The sequence below is a fragment of the Camellia sinensis genome, chromosome 9, assembly GCF_055761805.1.
Source record: "Camellia sinensis isolate YWXY chromosome 9, ASM5576180v1, whole genome shotgun sequence".
Taxonomy (NCBI): domain Eukaryota; kingdom Viridiplantae; phylum Streptophyta; class Magnoliopsida; order Ericales; family Theaceae; genus Camellia; species Camellia sinensis.
Genome location: NC_138969.1, coordinates 178,909,976 through 178,928,585, shown reverse-complemented (window position 1 = coordinate 178,928,585; position 18,610 = coordinate 178,909,976). Strand labels below are relative to the sequence as shown.

Sequence of the window (18,610 nt, the reverse complement as noted above, 5' to 3'; positions counted from 1 at the left end):
GAACTTGTAATTTTGTGATTTAAAGATTAATTGATGATCAAGAACATGAATTTAATTGAGCATGACGTAATTGAATTGGTCTTGTTGAATTGAGGGCCAATATGTGCATGCATGTAAGAAATTGTCTTGAATTTGCATATTTGAGCTTGAATTACATGACTCATGTTGAATTTTGGTTGAAATCCATGTATTTGACCATCTTTTCATCATATGGGATGAGAATGGGGGTTATATGTCACATGCATGTACAATCCATGGGAGTAGAAGCTTTGAATGCATGAAGTTGTTATGTTAGTAATGAATTTGGTGGAAAATGAGCCATGCATGGTTTGATTTATGAAATTGAGATTCAAAATGTTGTAATTTAGTGTTGTACCATGTTAGTACACATATATATATATGAGGTTTGAGTCAAAATCATGCATTTGGAGCCTTTGAATATGAAGTTGAAGCTTAAGAACGTGTTCTGGATTTTCTAGAAATTTGATGTCCGCTCGAGCGGGGAAACCACCGCTCGAGCGTGAATTTCGTACTACCAGCATTTTTTTTGCACGCATGGCGTCTACTCGAGCGGGGAAGTTCACGCTCGAGCGGGGAGCTATGTAGACAGACCTTCAGCTTGAGCGCCAGACTTCATGCTCGAGCGTAATTTTGATGTATCCAGCACTTTTGCAGACCTCATGGGTCCACTCGAGCGGGGAAGTCCACGCTCGAGTGGGGACCCTGCTTTTTGAAATTTTGTTTATGCATCCTGTGTTTCGTTTTTCGTCCTCTTTCAGTTCTAAGTACTCTTAGGCATGCATTGAGCATTGTAATTAAGTTAAAGAGATAAGAATGAAGCCTAAAGAGGAATATGTGATTTTAGAACGGATCAAATTGTTTATGACCCTTTTGTGTTCATGGAATGTGTAGGGTCGAGCTCCAGATATATCGATATTTGAAACTTGTCATTTGTCCAATTGCTTATTTTCTCATAAGCCTTATGAGTTTGCCAGTTCGAATTATGGACAAGAGTTTGATATGAATGAATGAATGAATGGGCCAGAGGCCGTTTTGACATGAATGAATGGGCCAGAGGCTATTTTGACATGAATGAATGGGCCGGAGGTTGTTTTGACAAGAATGAATGGGCGGAGGCCGTTTTGACATGAATGAATGGGTTGGAGGCCGTTTTGACAATAATGAATGGGCCGGAGGCCGTTTTGACAAGAATGAATGGGCCGGAGGCCATTTTGACATGAATGGATTGGCCGGAGGCCGTTTTGACACGAACGAATGAATGGGCCAAAGGTCAAGTTGTTATCTGAATGGGCCAAAGGCCGTTCTGACGCAAATGAAAGTTTAAATGGGCCGAAGGCCAGTTTGTTTGAAACTATAGTCATTCGACCAAAATTGTGTATATATGTTAAATAGAAATACGAATTGGGCCCAAGGCCATTTGAATCATGTTGTTCTACATATCGCTTGTATAACTTCTGTATTTGATATTATTCACTGAGCTATTGCTCACGCTCTTTCATGTGTTTTTAGGTGAGCCAAGAGAGGTCCAGACCCAGCCTCAGTGAAGTCTGTGTGGAACAACCGAGCTTTGGAGAGTTAGGGCTTGTGTCTTACGCACGAGACTCGTCTTCGCCTTTTTGTCATACTACCTTATTTTTGTCTTGTTGGCGAGGACTTTGAATATGTCTGTATATAGTTCTCATGGGTTAACTTAGCTTTGGATGATCCTGTCTGTACAAGACTTGATGGTACTGTATATTTGTTGTGAGTTATTAATATGCATATGTATGCATTATTTTGATGTGCCATGTAAGCACAGCTCTATGGATAAAGTTTTAAATTGCTTCCGTTTGGCCCCCATTAACTCTGTTAAAATACGTTTAGTTTGGTTTGAGGCCGTAGGTAATCTTATGATTACTGGCCGGTTATGTCCTTAACCCACGGGGACGGGTTCGAGTCCTGACAGAGTGGTATCAGAGGCAGGTTTTAATAACTCACACACTTGTCCAAAAGAGCAATAAGCATCTAGAAAAGATCTAGAATGCATTCATGTGATAAGTATGAATTTGGAAGCATCGAGAATGTGCTTAAATGTTTTTATATGAATAGTTATGTGCCATAAGTTTGCGATTTGCTTGCATTGCAAATTGTTTGAATATGTATACTCCTTAGTATATGTATACTTGTGTATCTTTTGTATAAAGTATAATGCAAGTTTAATCAGATGGTGAGGACAAGAGATGATGAAATAGAAGAGTCCTCTACTGCCAGAATGGATAGAATGGAAAGGTTGATTCAGGAAATGGCAGAGACATTGAGGCAACAAGAAGAATGCCAACAACAGTGGCAGCAACCACATCCTCCACCACCACCTCCGGCACCACCTGTGCCAGATAATTAGAATGATGATCAGATAATAGTGCTCACCAAAGAATTCAAGAAAATGAAACCACTACAGTTCCATGGTGGATTAGACCCATTAAAAGCCGAAGCATGGGTTCTCAACATTGAGAAACTATTTGAAGTGTTCCCTTGCTTGGAGACACAGAAGGTGCTTCTAGCCACTTTTATGGTAGAAGACGAGGCAAGAAGATAGTAGATGTTAATGCGTGAGAATCATAGGGATGTTGATTGGGCAAAATTTTTGGAAATTTTCTACGACAAGTACTTCCCGCAGTGTGTTCGGGATAGGAAAGTAGTAGAGTTCATGGAACTTAAGCAAGACAGTATGACTGTAGCTGAGTATGAGGCTAAATTTACTGAATTGGCCAAGTTTGCACCACACATGATTAACACTGACTATAAGAAGGCGAGACACTTTGAAGGTGGGCTCTGAAGTGACATTTTAGAAAGAGTGAATGTCTTGAAGCTGGAGACTTACATTGGGGTGCTAGACAGGGCCATCATATCAGAGGCTAACATAGCTAGACAGGCTAAGCCAACGACAGAATGGAAAGGCAACAAGAGGCAAGGCTTCTTTTCAAAGAAGAAATTTCTGAAAAAGCAAAACACGGGCTCTTCAAATACTTTGAATTCATCCCGAGACACAGCTCTCATGTGTAACATTTGTAGCAAAAGGCACCGTGGAGTTTGTTACTGTGCATCAGGAGCCTGTTTCAAATGTGGGAAACAAGGGCATATGGCCCGAGATTGTAATCAGAATGGTGGAAAGATAGCTGCTAGTTCCACTACATCGATCCCAAAGCCGGGAAATACCTTGAGATCTGCTACTACCTGGGATACCGTGAGACAGGGGAGAGTTTTTGCGCTTGTTCTGGGCGATACACGGAATGCCAACGCAGTTGTCTCAGGTACCATTTCTACATGTAATCAGGATGCTTTTGTGTTAATTGACTCCGGATCCACACACTCTTTTATGACATGTGCATTTGCATCTAGACTGAATCGACCCTTAGAATTACTGCCATATCTACTATGTATGTCTGCTCCATCTGGGGAATCTGTATTGTGTGAATTTATACACTAGTTTTGTGATATGCGTGTTGAGGATGCTATCATATATGTAGACTTGTTGCCCTTGAATTTTAGACATTTTGATGTAATTTTGGGCATGGATTGGTTGACCAAATATTGTGTCACCATTGATTGTGTGACAAAACGGGTTGTGTTTAAACCACCAGAACATAAGGAAATTGTGTTTGTAGGCAATGGGGTAGTACCTCCACCTTATTTGATATCTGCAATGAAAGCATGTAAACTGATCAGGAAAGGGTGCCAAGGGTTATTTGTGCTATGTGTTGACTAAACACACTGTGAATGTTGAATTGAATGATATCCCTATTGTTAGAGAATTTTCGGATGTGTTTCCAAATGAATTGCCATGGGAATTGGTAGACAGGGAGATAGAGTTTACAATTGAGAATATACCAGGCACCCAACCTATTTCTAAAGCTCCCTACAGAATGGCCACTACCGAAATGAAAGAATTGAAAGAACAACTGCAAGACTTGCTTAACAAGGGGTTTATCCGACCTAGCACTTCGCCATGGGGTGCACCAGTGCTGTTTGTGAAAAAGAAGGATGGAACTTTGCATTTGTGCATCGATTATCAGGAATTGAACAAGGTAACAATAAAGAACAAATATCCCCTACCCCGTATTGATGACTTATTTGACTAGTTGCAGGGATCACGGGTGTTTTCTAAAATTGATTTGTGATCCAGGTATCATCAGCTGGAAGTTAAGGCAGAAGATGTTGAGAAAACTGCATTCAAAACGAGGTATGGACATTTTGAGTTTCTTGTTATGCCATTTGGAATGACTAATGCTCCGGCAGCATTTATGGACTTAATGAACCGAATTTTTAAAACCTACCTTGATGAATTTGTTGTGGTTTTTATCGATGATATTTTGATATATTCTAAAGATAGACTTGAACATGAACATCATTTAAGAACTGTTCTACAAATACTTCGGCAAAGGAAATTATTTGCTAAACTAAAGAAATGTGAGTTTTGGTTGGATGAAGTTGTTTTCTTAGGGCACGTAATCAACAAGGAAGGGATTTCAGTGGACCCGCAGAAAATAGAGGCGATTGTGAGTTGGCCTACACCAACCAATGTGACAGAAGTCTGTAGTTTCATGGGCTTAGCTAGGTACTGCAGGAGGTTTGTGAAGGACTTTTCGAAATTAGCTGTGCCTCTTACCCAACTGACACGCAAGGGGCAACCTTTTGAGTGGAACGATGAAAGAGAATCAGTCTTTCATGAATTGAAAACGAGAATGACCACTGCACCGATTTTGACACTACCTTCAGGTATGGAGAATTTTGTAATTTTCAGTGATGCGTCTTATAAAGGTTTGTGATGTGTGTTAATGTAGAACGGAAAGGTTATTGCTTACGCCTCCCGACAGTTGAGGCCATACGAGAAGAACTATCCAACACATGACCTAGAATTGGCCGCAGTTATTTTTGCTTTGAAAATCTAGCGGCATTATCTATATGGAGCAAAGTGTGAAGTCTACACGAATCACAAAAGTCTGAAATACTTTTTCACGCAGAAAGAGTTGAATATGCGACAGAGGAGATGACTCGAATTAATAAAGGATTATGATTTAGAGATTCAGTATCACCCCAGGAAAGCTAACACAGTTACTGATGCCATGAGCAGAAAATCAACGAGGAGTAGGGCTTGTTTACTTACTAAACAGAAAGAAATCTTGTAAATTTTTGAGAAGTCTGAAATTGAAGTGGTAGTGTGTGAACAGGGCGGATTGATAGCCGTTATTACAGCTGAGCCGGCAATCATTGATGAAATCAAGCAGAAACAGAAAAAGGATGAATTCCTCAAGAAAGTGGTTGATGAATTTGAGACAAGTCCGAAAGCAGAGTTTGGCATTGAGAATGAAGTGTTGAGATTTCAAAACAGAATGTGTGTCCCAGATATTCTGGAGCTGAAGAAGAGGGTTTTAGATGAAGCCCACAGATCCGTATTTGCTAGGCATCCGGGTAATAATAAAATGTACCGGACTTGAAACAAACCTACTGGTGGCCTAAAATGAAGAAGGAGATTGCAGAATATATGTCCAAGTGTCTTCAATGTCAGCAAGTCAAAGCTGAACATCAGAAACCAGGTGGTCTACTTCAACCTCTCCTTATTCCTGAATGGAAGTGGGAACATGTGACTATGGATTTCGTTGTTGGCCTATCTCAGACTTCTCGAGGTATGGATTCTATTTGGGTTGTAGTTGATAGACTGACTAAATCTACACATTTTCTGCCTGTCAAGACTGCATTTAATGCTTATAGATTGGCTACTATTTATGTTGATGAGATTATCCGTTTACACGGAGTTCCGGTATCCATTGTGTCGGATAGAGATCCGAAATTTGTATCCAGATTGTGGAAGAGTTTACAGGAAGCTATGGGAACAGAACTAAGGTTCAGTACTGTGTTCCACCCACAGACAAATGGGCAATCAGAACGAACGATACAGACTTTGGAAGATATGCTTCGGATGTGTGCTTTGGATTTTCAGGGGAGTTGGGAAGACTATTTGCTACTTGCGGAATTTGCTTATAATAACAGCTTCCATTCCAGCATCGGTATGGCACCATACGAGGCTTTGTATGGTAGAAGGTGTAGATCACCAAATTGTTGGACAGAAGTCGAGGATAGAGCTTTACTTGGGCCTGAAATTGTGCAAGACACTTCTGAGAAAATCAAAACTATTCGGCAAAGGCTCAAAACAGTTCAAGACCGACAAAAGAACTATGCAGACGTTCGAAGAAGACCTCTTGAGTATGAGGTCGGTGACCATGTGTTCATCCGTGTGTCCCCAATGAAAGGCCAAGTCAGGTTTGGAAAGAAGGGCAAGTTGTCGCCACGTTACGTTGGGCCGTTTCAGATTTTGGAAAGGCTTGGTCCAGTTGCCTATAAAGTTGCTTTGCCACTGGGATTCGAACAAATCCATAACGTGTTTCATGTGTCGATGTTGAGGGGTTACCTCCGAGACTCGTTTCATGTGATTGATTATCATCGAGTAGCTATAGATGAAAATATGGAATACGCTGAATGAACGGAACGAATTATTGATCGGCAAGTGAAACAATTGAGAAGCAAGTCCATCCCAATGGTGAAAGTGGAATGGAAGGAACACTATGGGATGGATGCTACATGGGAAAAAGAGAAGGAAATGCGACTACGCTATCCACATTTGTTTCCCAACGAAGGTAAATTAAGTTTGGAGGACCAGACTTCCTAAAGGGGGAAAGACTGTGATATCCCTATTCCGTAATATATTAATTGGTCCTTAATATGAGTATAATTATGTGTTTAATATGATTTTGTGTGCCATTATGTGAAAATATGTGGTTTTGAATTTCTATCTATTCACCCTAGGAATATCTATTTGATTATCTACTTCGGAATTCAAATTGAAGGCCTTATCGGCCACAGAAACTGAAATTGATTATGCCATTGTGATTGGCATACTCTTTAGAGCCTACGGTGGAATTTAATTGGAAATTGATTCGGATCAAATTACATGGGTTAATTTAATGAAAGGTGCCCAATTATTTTATATTAGAATAATGTATTTGAGAGGGGCACTACACACACACTCAACTCCTCTTTCTTGTTCATTTGAGCCGAAATTGCTCTAAGAAAGGAGAGTGAGGGTCGGCTAGAGAGAGAGAGAGAGACAGAGAGAGAGAGTTGAAGTTTGACCTTGAAGCTTGGTAATTTTGAAGCTACACTCAAGGATTAATCATAATTTGGTGGATTAAAGCTCCTAGGTGAGTAAATTCATGAGTTTGAACTTGTAATTTTGTGATTTAAAGATTAATTGGTGATCAAGAACATGAATTTAATTGAGCATGACGTAATTGAATTGGTCTTGTTGAATTGAGGGCCAATATGTACATGCATGTAAGAAATTGTCTTGAATTTGCATATTTAAGCTTGAATTACATGACTCATGTTGAATTTTGGTTGAAATCCATGTGTTTGACCATCTTTTCATCATATGGGATGAGAATAAGGGTTATATGTCACGTGCATGTACAATCCATGGGAGTAGAAGCTTTGAATGCGTGAAGTTGTTATGTCAGTAATGAATTTGGTGGAAAATGAGCCATGCATGGGTTTGATTTATGAAATTGAGCTTCAAAATGTTGTAATTTAGTGTTTGTACCATGTTAGTACACATATATATGAAGTTTGAGTCAAAATCATGCATTTGGAGCCTTTGAATTTGAAGTTGAAGCTCAAGAACATGTTCTGGATTTTCCAGAAATTTGATGTCCACTCGAGCGAGGAAACCACCGCTCGAGCGTGAATTTCGTGCTCCCAGCATTTTTTTGCAAGCATGGCGTCCGCTTGAGCGGGGAAGTTCACGCTCGAGTGGGGAGCTATGTAGATAGACCTTCAGCTCGAGCGCCAGACTTCACGCTCGAGCATAATTTTGATGCATCCAGCACTTTTGTAGACCTCATGGGTCTGCTCGAGTGGGGAAATGCACCCTCGAGCGGGGACCCTGTTTTCTGAAATTTTGTTTATGCATTCTGTGTTTCGTTTTCTGTCCTCTTTCACTTCTAAGTACTCTTAGGCATGCATTGAGCATTGTAATTGAGTTAAAGAGATAAGAATGAAGCCTAAAGAGGAATATGTGAATTTAGAACGGATCGAATTGTTTATGACCCTTTTGTGTTCATGGAATGTGTAGGGTCGAGCTCCTGGGCAAACCAACCAACCGATCACTGTGAGTAATATCGACATTTGAAACTTGTCATTTGTCCAATTGCTTATTTCCTCAAAAGCCTTATGAGTTTGCCAGTTCGAATTATGGACAAAAGTTTGATATGAATGAATGAATGGCCCAGAGGCCGTTTTGACATGAATGAATGGGCCAAAGGCCGTTTTGACAAGAATAAATGGGTCAGAGGCCATTTTGACAAGAATGAATGGGCCGGAGGCCGTTTTGACATGAATGAATGGGCTGGAGGCCGTTTTTGACAAGAATGAATGGGCCGGAGGCTGTTTTGACATGAATAAGTGGGTCAGAGGCCGTTTTGACAAGAATGAATGGGCCGGAGACCGTTTTGACAAGAATGAATGGGCCGGAAGCCGTTTTGACATGAATGAATGGGCCAAAGGCCGTTTTGACAAGAATGAATGGGCCGGAGCCCGTTTTGACATGAATGGATGGGCCGGAGCCCGTTTTGACACGAACGAAAGAATGGGCCAAAGGCCAGTTTGTTATCTGAATGGGCCAAAGGCCGTTCTGACGCAAATGAAAGTTTGAATGGGCCAAAGGCCAGTTGGTTTGAAATTGTAGTCACTCGACCTAAATTGTGTGTATATGTTAAATAGAAATATGAATTGGGCCCAAGGCCATTTGAATCATGTTATTCTACATATCGCTTGTATAACTCATGCATTTGATATTATTCACTGGGCTATCGCTCACGCTCATTCATATGTTTGTAGGTGAGCCAAGAGAGATCCAGACCCAGCCTCAGTGAAGTCTGTGTGGAACAACCGAGTTTTGGAGAGTCAACCCTTGTGTCTCACGCACGATACTCGTCTTCGCCTTTTTGTCATACTATCTTATTTTTATCTTGTTGGCGAGGACTTTGAATATGTCTGTATATAGTTCTCATGGGTTGACTTAGCTTTGGATGATCCTGTCTGTACAGAACTTGATGGTATTGTATATTTGTTGTTAGTTATTAATGTGCATATGTATGCGTTATTTTGATGTGCCATGTAAGCACAGATCTATGGACAAAGTTTTAAATTGCTTCCGTTTGGCCCCCATTAACTCTGTTAGAATACTTTTGGTTTGTTTTGAGGCCGTAGGTAATCTTATGATTACTGGCCGGTTATGTCCTTAACCCACGGGGGCGGGTTCGGGTCATGACAGATATAACTGACATACCAGACCCATTAACAGTAATAGGAAATGGAGGGGGAGTACAATTTTAAAGTAAAGAGAGATGAGAAGTCATATGATGAGAGGCACCAAAGTCAAAAAGCGACACAGACGAAAAGATACCTGAAGAAAACCCAAGCAAACCTGAATGAAAATATGAAACAACGGAGTTATCTTTTCTTCTTCTATCTGTTCTGTGCAGGATCGGATGTCCAAGTAGCAGATTGGGGCTGGCCGTAGAGTTGGAGACCTCTATGTGGTGGAGAGTTTGCATCTGCCTATGACTAACTCTCCGACTGCCTTTTCTTCTTTCCAGTTAGATTCTCAGTCCTGTCTTTTCTATTTGTGGTATTCCAGATTAGGGCATTTGTCTGCTGATTGCTTACGGTCTTTAGCTCAGTCAGGTATATTGGGTAAAGTTTCTCCTAGTCAACTTACCGAGTGTCGAGGGTGTAAACTTGCCAAAATGACAGCCTTATCTTTCCGTAACAGTACTTTTATATCTGCTACACCGTTTTCTTTAGTTCATACTGATGTCTGGGGCCTTTCTCATGTTCTCACCAAGAGAGGTTCTGCATACTATGTGTCATTTGTTGATGATTGCACCCGTTACACTTGGGTTTATTTTATGACTCATAAGTTTGACTTCTACTAGATATATTGTACCTTTCAGTCTATGATTACTACACAATTTGGGGCCACAATTAAAATACTCCGGTCTGACTTGGGTGGGGAATACTTTAAAACTAAATTCTGTGAATATTTGGCCAAATTGGGCACCATTCACCAAACCTCTTGTACTGATACCCTTGCCCAAAATGGTCGGGTTGAGCATAAACATCTCCTTGAGACAGCTCGATTCCCTCTGCCTCTCTTCCGGCACCATTCTGGGGTAAGGCAATTCTTACCAATGCTTTCCTTCTTAATCGTATGCCGACTCCCTTACTCTCCGGTCAATCCCCTTATAAGGCTCTATATTCCCAACCTCCCAATTATTCCCTCTTGCATGTCTTTGGGTCTGCTTGTTTTGTCTTCCTTCCCCTCAAAGATAGGACCAAACTCAGTGCCCGTTCTGTCTTGTGTGAATTTTTGGGTTACAGTCTTACTCAGAAAGGCTACCGTTGTTACGATCCTATCTCCCGTCGCCTTTATGTCTCCCGTCATGTTGCCTTTCTCGAACGTCTGTCTTACTTTCAGCTTCTCCCTCTCACTGCTTCAATTTCCAAAGAGGATTTGGTTCACATTAACCCATTTCCTTCTGAGGTCTCGTCTGATGAGTACATCTCCACTGTTCTCCCTAAGCTTGTTCCATCTTCTCCTCCTACACCTCTGGCTGCTTCTCCTCCTTCGGCTTCTTCTCCTCCTTCGTTGTTAGTTTATTCTCATCACAAGGCTCCTCATTCACCGGTTGTCTCTGCCCCTGCTGATGCTCCCCCTGCTTCTGACGACTCTGATCCTACTGCACACCGATATCCTCCTTGAGCACGTCATCCTCCAAACAGGTTGGATTGGTCTAATACTTGTTTTTCTGCTTACTATCGTACCTTTTTTTCTGCTATTCACTCTTTTGTAGAACTTCAGTCTTACAAGGAGGTTTGTCAGGATTCTCATTGGGTTCAAGCTATAGATGATGAGTTGTCTGCTTTACAGAAAACTAATACTTGGGAGTTGGTTCCTTTGCCTACTAGTAAGAACTTGGTTGGTTGCAAATGGGTCTACAAAGTCAAGACTCATTCTGATGGTTCTCTTGAGCGTTACAAAGCTCATCTGGTTGCCAAAGGTTTCTCTCAGGAGTATGGTATTGATTATGAGGAGACATTTGCTCCTGTTGCCAAAATGGCTGATGTCCGTACTTTAATCTCTGTCGCTGCTGTTCGTTCTTGGCCTCTTTGTCAGATGGATATTAAGAATGTTTTTCTTAATGGTCATCTCACTGAGGAGGTTTACATGCGTCCTTTCACTGGCCTTCCCCATCCCTCGGGTCAGGTTTGTCGTCTTCGCGCGTGCTCTGTATGGTCTAAAGCAGTCTCCTCGTGCTTGGTATGATCGATTTCAGACTGCTGTTATCGAGCTTGAGTTTCATTCTTCTGCTTCTGACTCTGCTTTATTTCTGCGACATACCTCGACTGGTTTTGTTGCTCTCTTACTCTATGTGGATGACATGATCATTACTGGCTCAGACTCTTCTGCTATCTCTGAGGTCAAGTAGCATCTCTTCCGTACCTTCGAAATGAAGGATCTGGGTCCATTACGGTATTTTCTTGGTATTGAGGTTGCTTCTTCTCCCAAGGGCTATTTTCTGTCTTAGGCTAAGTATGCTAATGAAGTCATTCATCGTGATGGTCTTACTGATACTAAGGTTTTTGATACACCTATTGAGCTTAATGTGAAGCTTAACTCTACTAATGGTGTCCCTCTGAATGATCCCACTTTATATCGTGAGCTTGTGGGTTGTTTAGTTTATTTGATTGTCACTCGCCCTGATCTTGCTTATGCTGTTCATATGGATAATCAACTTGTTTCTGCTCCTCGCTCTACCCATTGGGCTGCTTTGGTTCGCGTTCTTCGCTACCTCAGGGGTACCATCTTTCAGGGCTTATTGTTGTCCACTACTTCTTCTTTGGACTTGGTGGGCTATGCTAACTCTGATTGGGCTGGTGATGTTACTGATCATAAGTCTAAGTCTGGTTTCTGTATGTTTCTTGGAGATTCCTTGATCTCTTGGAAAAGCAAGAAACAATTAGTCGTTGCTCGCTCTACTACCGAAGCTGAGTATCGTGCTATGGCCCTTGCCACTGCTGAAATTGTTTGGCATTGTTGTCTCTTGTCTGAGTTGGGTGCCTCTCAATCTTCTCCGACCTCTCTCTATTGTGACAACCGCAGTGCAGTTCAGATTGCCCACAATACTGTCTTTTATGAGTGGACGAAACATATTGAGATTGATTGTCACTTTGTTCGCCAACATCTGCAATCTGCCACTATCTTGCTTCCTTTCATTCCTTCGGCTTTGCAATTTGCAAACTTCTTAATCAAGACTTACACTACCGCTCGATTTCAGTTTCTTCTTAGCAAATTCTCCATGCTTTCTATTAAAACACCTTGAGTTTGAGCGGGAGTATGAGAATATATTGTTTATATTTTCTATTTTCCAAAATTGTGGTTGTACAAATTAGAGTCCTATTAGAGGCATGATTGTGTTAGAGTCCTATTAGAGGCATAATTGTATTTTCCTTTTTGGTTTAGGGTTGAGGGATATACAATCTAAGGTCTGATTGTAATCATATATACAATTGAATATACAGAAAAGCTTTCAGAAATCTTACAAAGCCTACTATTTCATCGGTTGTGGTTATGTTGAAAAGTGAAGTTGTAACTCTTAACCAACCCGAAAGACCTACCTTCTCTGCGGGGAGATTCACCGATCATTATGAATCAAATGATGAAGATTAGTATATTAATGAATCAACAATTTCTGATATTATGCCTCAATGATCAATTAAGCCAATTTTAGTAATGGTTTCTATTAGGGTAAATTACACAATTAGGCCACGTTTGTTTGGCAGATTAGGTTGGATGTGATTATTAGTGAGATGATTGTTAGTAAAGAGATTGTTAATGTGTGGATTATTAGTGAGGGGAATAAGTAAAAATGTGTTTGTTTTAATGATAGTATGATAGATGATTAGTGATGGGATTATTAAATTATTTTTATAAATAAATAAATTATTTCTATATTAAAAAAAAAACTAAAACAAATATTAAAAAAAAAAAAGGTGCACTTGGTAAAAAAAAATTAAAAATTAAAAAAATAATTTTTTTATATAAAATAGACTTAATCCTCTCACTATTTTTTTAATCCCACCTAAAATTTATCCAAGCTAATCCCCCTACAGAGGGGGATTACTAAGCCCCTTTCATTACTAATCCTATGACATTTTGTTGCATTCAAATAAGGGTTCGGTGGGTCCCACGGATTGGTAATCCAATTCACCCTCCCAAACCCCCAATTAAACACGGCCTTAGTCTCTGCAATTGAAGTACAGTATCACTTTAGTTTATGTAATTTTAATTGGAACAATTTAAATCTATACTTTCAATTCTGTTGCAATGTGATCCTCTGTCACTTACTGTTAAACTTTCAAACGGAAAAAACCATGTGCAAAACTAGAGCATCAAAGTGAAATTTTGTTTTGAATTTTACTATGGTCCCTCTAATTTTCCACACGATGCTTTTTCATTCAAAATGTTAACAATATATGACAGAAAGATCACATTACAATAAAATTAAAAACATACATACTAAACTGTTTAAATTAAAATTACAAAAATCAAAATGAAATTTTACTCAAACTAAAGGGACTCGTCCTATAATTTACCCTAATAAAAATTGGGTGATTATTGGATACTCTGGGAGCGCGGTTACATGGTGTTCTATGGTATTATGATTGGTGGAGAAAGTGAGGTATTATGATTTTGTGTTGAATGATTGACAAATTTAAGGATATAGTGAATGATAATTGATAAAAGAGTATGAACACATGATATTTTAAGAGTACCTAATAATTTCTCGGGAGGTTGTCATTACCATGGTCTTTTTCTTGCCTTTCACATCCCTCTATCTCTTTATGACGGGTCATTTATCATGAAAGGCAACCGCGGAATTATAATTGGATGTGGAAGGAATAATATTGTATTCCAATTATTATATGAAATTTTCAAAGGTGTACTTGTCATTAAAATGTCGAATGATTTTCTAACTTATTCCAATTCTTATCTGGAATTTTCGAAATGTACTTGTCATTAAATTGTCTTAGATTTCATTAAAATGTCTAAAATGTCTTATATTGCTCACACCATCAATTTTATTAGCACTTAGCTATTCAAATGAGTACATTAAAATTTGATACAAAGCGTAAAATGTTGACTTGTTACAATTGAAAAATAAGAAACTAAAGTGAAAATTGATGTAAAATGTAAGGGTTCAAAGTATATTTCTCATTTGATTAATGTCACATATAGATGGTTTCAATTTTGGGTTAAATTCATTTGACTCCCATGTAGTTTTGGGTGGTTAACTAAGATGATTAAAAACTTAATGGGGCCAAGTGAAACTAAGTGTAAAGTATAAGGGTATAAATTGTAATTTTCCCTAGTATTATTAATTACACTTAGCATCTCTATATTTTTGTTAAAATTTCATTTAGACCTATTCACTTTCAATTATGATAATTGATCTTTTATGTTTTTAGTCAAGATATAATATCACACTCTTATACATTTGATGTTAATAGTGCTGAGGTATCTTATCATGTAAGCTATATGTAATATTTTTCTAGTGTCATTAGCACAATACAAGTTCACTAAAATTTCACTTTAGTAGTTGCACTTTCACTAAAATCTTGTTTTGATTGCACCACTTTTAATTTTTGCCAAACCTCATTAACGATAAATGGACGAAAGAGTGACATTACAACTAGGTAAATTACAATAAACCCCTTAAACAATAACTCATTGGCATTTTGCCCCTTGAAATTCAAAACTCAATAGCTAACACTTTTTGTTAGGATTCTAGAAATTTACAGAAAATTAGATCATGTGTAAAACACATGACATGTATATTGAATTTTTAAGACGACAATACCCATTAATGATTGTTTTAGGGTATTGTGATTTCATTCCTACTTTTTTTTTTCTTTTTTTTTTTTATATCAGGATTTCATTTGTACTTTGTTTCACTTATCTCAGTGACAAAATGCAACCGAGATCACCATTTTTAGGACATTATTGCTCTAAAAATTTAATAAATATGTCATGAGTATTATACATGATCTAATTTTTTGTACATTCCTAACAGAACCTTAACAAAATGGGTTAACGATAATAAGATAATATTTTTAGGGAATTAACTATTGATTTTGAAATTTAGGGAGCAAAATGTAATGGATCATAGTTCAAGGGTTTTTGTAATTTACCCAAAAATTTAAAGCATTTTATAAAACCAAGCTAGCTTGACTTAGTGAAAAACTCATTTCAGATAGACTTGTTATGTAAACAAATTAATCTTAAACATGTTTTGAAACTTATAAAATTTTTATACTTTTAACTTCTCCGAATTTACTTCGAATGAAATTGTATGGTTGTGATTGAATTTGTGTGGTGTGGGATCCATGTGTAAAATAAATCTGAATCATAAAATAAAAATTTTGAATAATTTTTGAATTAATAAGGATGAATTCATTTATTACGCAATTTTTGAACCAAACTTAACTAACGTACTCCTCGATTTGAATTGACTCGTTCAAACCTCAAGATGCTGACGCCTTCTTTGTGGTTGGAAGTCCAACACCATGTCTTGAAAATTATATACTTCCCCTTTCAAATTGTATGGTCATAAACGAACCATTTTTCTCTTCTTCATATGTAATTTCTGATATTTAAAAAACCAAAATAAATATTGAGTTTTTTGGAAACTTAGGGCTTGTTTGGTTTGTGTTTGTAGAGTAATTTTTGGAAACTTATTTTTTTGTAAACTTAAAAAACAAAAAAACAAAAACAAACTTTAGGATTTGATATTTGTGACAAAATAAATATTGAGTTTTTTTATTTTGTTAATTTAAACTTTAATGTATTGATTCGTTTTCAATTTAAATTATTTGCCTATTTTTGTTAAGAAATATTGATGAAAAAAATAGTATTTTAGCCATTAAACGTTTAAAAAAATATATTTTAAACATTTTATGCACGTTTACATTGAGTTTAATGGCTAAAATACTCTCTCTCTTTCTCTCTCTCTCTCTCTGGTTGATTTTACTTAATGGAAATATGTAAATCAAAAGATTAGAGTACGGGGAGCAAATATTCATCGATGTCCGTACTCCTCATGTCTAAGCTTAGCTTCACTCCGAATAATCTACGAACACAACGACGGTGAGCTGCCCGGCGAGTGTGATGCCGAAAAGCCCCTCCGACGATCAAATTAGCACTCTTTTAGAGAGAGAAAGAGAGAGAAGACAAAAGAGAGATAGAGCTTTGGGTAGCCAGAGTTCAGACCTGTTGTATGGAGGCACTGCTCAGTCTATATAGCCTCTGCGTGCGCCACTTTGCTCGTCCTTTCCTGGACGCGTGGCTATATTGCCCTCTCTATTCTTCACACGCGTACCCGTCAATACTGCCACACAACATTTGGCCGAAATACCAAACGGTATTGACGCACAACATTAGTAGATTCCTCTTCTTGTATTCTAATTGGGCCACGTAGCAAATCCTGCCGAGTTACTTCTTGCAGGGCACTACAATCCACCCTTTGGAACCGACCAAAAATCTGAGGTGTATAGCCGACTTCTTTAGCTGTACCCATTCATCGTCGCTGACCTTGCTCGGCCTTGGTGTGCAACAGGTGCGTCTAGTCCAGTTGGAAACACCATCACTTCACCTAGCTTGGCAAAGGATTCATGCCGAACGACTAGTCTGGTCCAACTTTTGGACCTTAGTCTAACTCAGCCGCGTGATTTAGAACCTTGGCCAAACTGCCCTCGGTTATGCTAACTCGGTCATGTAACCCATTGACAAAGACCCAGCCACAGCTAGCTCGGCCCGTTTTCTTGACACAAACTCCCCTCTCAATTGCCCCTTAATTCCGTCTGCATTTGCGTGATCGGAATTACATTACTAGGATGGGCTAGACTCTTTGCTCGGCGGTTCGCTTTAAATCCCTTCTGTTGTAACATGATTGCGATTACTCAACTTCAGCTTGGCAAAACATCAAAGTTTGTGAAGCCTCTGAAAAATGTATTCTCTTTAAAAACCCTATTGTTTGAACTATTTTCTTAAAGCCCCTCAGTTTCTTGAATTATTTCAAATCTTGTCGATTAGCATTTTTTTTTTTTATCGAAACAGGAATATCCTAGTTGAATTAGGTTCCTTAGTCTAATTTAATTTAATCCTACATAAATAAGGCTCCAAAACATAAGTTTCATTCCAAGCTCTCACTTCTTTTATTAATTTCAAGATTTGCCCCAAAACTAGTACATGTGCTTTTATATTATAGGTACCATCAATCAATTTGAAATCTATATATATATATACATTGGGGGATGTGTCCCTAGTACCTAAATTGAATAAAAAAAATAAGCCCTATCACCCTTCCCAATGCCCGGCCACCCTAGGAAGATGTGAGGAACCTATTTTCAAGAATTGTAATCATGGTATTCTAGAAACCCTAACACCTAGTACCCCTAGACCTAGGGTTTTGTTTCCAATACTAGTTTCATTTCAACTAGGGACCAACTAGATAGTGCCTAATCGCATGATTAAGCCCCCTAATCACTCCTATTCCATCAGACTCCAAGTAAATCCTAACTTTTCCCTCCAATTCCAACTAGTGGGCCTTTATGTCTTTTTACACCAAAATTTGCCTATAAATACCACCACTCCCTAGCTTGGAAAAAACAAACAACCTACTCACACACACATTCGGCCTAGAGGAGAGAAAGGAGAGCAAGAGAGAAGTCTTGAGAGGGAGAGGAAGGAAGAGGAGAGCACTCTTGTTCAAGCTTAGCAAGTAAGCCACAACATAACCTTCTCTTTCATTTTCCTTTTTCAAATACATGTTCTTAGGAGTTCTAAACATTGTTTTCAAATGTGTTATTGATGAGTTACTTGTGTTAAAAATGATAAGGGTTGAGCCATGATTCTACCTCTCTTGTAGTTTCCCTCATTTCGGTACATAACTATCTTTTTCATACCAATCTCTCAAACTTTCCAAAGGCGCACCTTCAATCAAATTTTTTGAGTTTAATATATGTTAGTTAGCATGTTTTCATCACAAAAGAAATGAAAAATTTCCCATAGTGGATCTCTTTTCTCCCAAATCTTCTTGTTTTGGGTATTGTGCCTTAGAATCCATTTTCTCAGCCAACTTTCAAAATTTTTATAAAAATGTAGAAAATTATTCTGGACCTATATTTTATGTCAAAATCTTCCTTAAGGAGTTATCTTTCAAATAAAATTGGTTTCATTGAAAAATAGTGAGCGGTTTGTAAAAAAATCAAATTTTCGTAATGGTCGACGAATCTGGACAGCGCTGGAGTGTTTCTTAAATAACTAAAAATCTAGAAAAGCTATCCCATTTCCAAAATATGTTCTGGAAACTAGATTAAATTATCTACAAACCATACGAAGGCCGAGCCCGGTAAAAATTCTAAGATAGCCCTTTTC

General features: G+C 38.5%; 1 pseudogene; it reads left to right on the top strand.

The window, feature by feature from the left end:
* The window catches only part of LOC114277956 (G-type lectin S-receptor-like serine/threonine-protein kinase At1g11330), a 35,039-nt pseudogene extending 22,153 nt beyond the window's left edge, over positions 1 to 12,886 (top strand).
* The last annotated feature ends 5,724 nt before the right edge of the window (positions 12,887 to 18,610 follow it).